Consider the following 2,149-nt stretch of genomic DNA (forward strand, 5'->3'; position numbering starts at 1 on the left):
GACCATTCTTTAAAAGCGTCGCTAATGCTTCACTTTTGCGGCGTTTGGTTTAAAGCGCCACTAATGTCTTTGAAGCTGACAAAGAAAACGGTGTCGTTTACCTAACTCTTTTGCGGCGCTTTTGGTAAATCGCCGTTGTTACCTATAATTTACGACTTTTTTTCACTCGCCGCTATTGCTCGGTTTTTTGCGGCGTTTTGTGTTAAAACGCCGCTATAGACGCCGCTAAAGGCCTGTTCTGATGTAGTGTCAATAACCTCTATGGGACCATCTGACCCACCAAAGTGAAGGATGAAATTTGCTCCGAAATGTGGAGAAGCCCAAAGTACCTCGTCAAACGAGTCACGTAAGGACCCATACAGATAGGGTCCTTCCTGTGTCGATCAGATTAAAGGCGACAACAATGGGCCACGAAATAAGCGACATCAATCAAGTGACGTGTTCAAAGTACTGATAACCCCCGTACTCTCCTCCTGACCAATCAATGTGTGGGCCAAAATAACATAAATATAGCACAAAGCTGGAGATAAACATGTTAACTTCGAGTCTTTTTTTTTTATAATAGACAAATAAAACTATTATAAAAAAAAGTTGGTGGATATTTTCCTCAAATCTAACGTGATAAAATCACGTGAACTTCAACTTTTTTCCTCAAATCAAAAATAATATTGTGCAACTGAAGTCATCTTGAAAATTTATAGCTATTTTATGGTAGTTTTTCATAGAAAAAGAATCATGAAAATAGTTAATATCAGAAATGATTTATTGAATATGGGTTCTGCCTTTAATGGTTAACTCTTGATACGGGAATTCATCATTTCCCCTAATATCCAGACACGAATGAAATTGAGATGGATGAACCCAGCAAACCCAAAAAAATTAGAAAAAAAAGATGTTTTGGGCAATTCCAAATTTGATATTAGAAAAACAATTAAGATCAACAACTACTTTTCATCAAACAACCAAATCAAAGCTCAAATCACAACCTAAATTATTAATTAAATAATAAAAAAAGAGAGAACTTTAAAAATAAAATTACATAGTTATATATAAGATTACAATCTGAGAACTACCTCTACTTCATCATCGAATTTACACCTACTCTACAAAACAAAACCGTCAATTCTTTTCCCCTCATTTCGTTGCCTTCTTAGCTACTTTCTTAGCCGGCGATTTCACACTCTTCGGCTTCTTCGCCACCACCGTTTTCTTCTTTGCCGGAGCCTTTCCTTTCTTCCCCGTTGAACTCGTTTTAACCATCTTCGTCACTGCTTTAGCTTTAGGCTTAGGTTTCACCACAGCTTTGGCCTTTGCCTTCACAGACGTTGCGACTTTTGAATTTGCTTTCGGTTTTGCCGGGGCTTTGACTACCATAGGCTTTGGTTTAATAGCAGCAGAGGTAGCTTTTGGCTTCGCGGTGGCAGGCTTTTTAGCAACGACGGAGGCCAGAGGGAGCTTGTAGGAAGTTTTGACTTTAACAAGCTTCCCTGAAGCAGCAAATTTCTTCACCTGAATAAGTAAAATCTTCTGAAAATTCGAGGGCAACTGCTAATGCTTTTCTTTAATGAATTTTGCGATGGCATATTGGCTCGATCCTGTTCTCTCTTTCAACGAAATGATCGCATCAGATATCATCTGCAGAAATCAATCATGAACAAAAATCAGATTAAAAGCCGATCAAAATTCCAAAGAGAGAATAACCTAGGTTCCTAGAGGGAGAAAATACCTCAAGAAAAGGAGGATGTAAAGAAGCAGATCTCGGCTTCTTAGCACTAGCAGTTTTCTTCTTCGCGACAGAAGTTGCGGCGGAGGCGGTAGCGGTGGCCATGATTCAACAAATAAAATTTACGAGGTGTAAAATATTTGAATTTTTTTTCTTCATTTGGATTATATTGATTTTATTATTGATAATTAAGGAGGGAAGTTTACAAGGGAAATAGAGAAAGCTTATTGGTGGAAAAGGAAATGACGCAGATCAAAATCGCCATTCAAAAGTTTAAATTTTGGCCATTAGATTGGAATATTATTAACGGTTGAGATAAGGAATTTGGGTAAGGTGCGGATCGTGAAGGGCAAAAGGAAAGTAGTCTTTGAGGTTTAAGGTTGAAAATGAGAGTTGGGAATTGTATTTTTCTTTATATGCTTTTAT

At 37.6% G+C, this 2,149-nt stretch overlaps 1 pseudogene; it reads right to left on the reverse strand.

Moving 5' to 3' along the window:
- Positions 1–969: 969 nt before the first annotated feature.
- Positions 970–1,947, reverse strand: LOC105804657 (histone H1-like; annotated as a pseudogene).
- Positions 1,948–2,149: the final 202 nt, after the last annotated feature.

The sequence above is a fragment of the Gossypium raimondii genome, chromosome 11 (genome assembly GCF_025698545.1).
Source record: "Gossypium raimondii isolate GPD5lz chromosome 11, ASM2569854v1, whole genome shotgun sequence".
NCBI lineage: Eukaryota > Viridiplantae > Streptophyta > Magnoliopsida > Malvales > Malvaceae > Gossypium > Gossypium raimondii.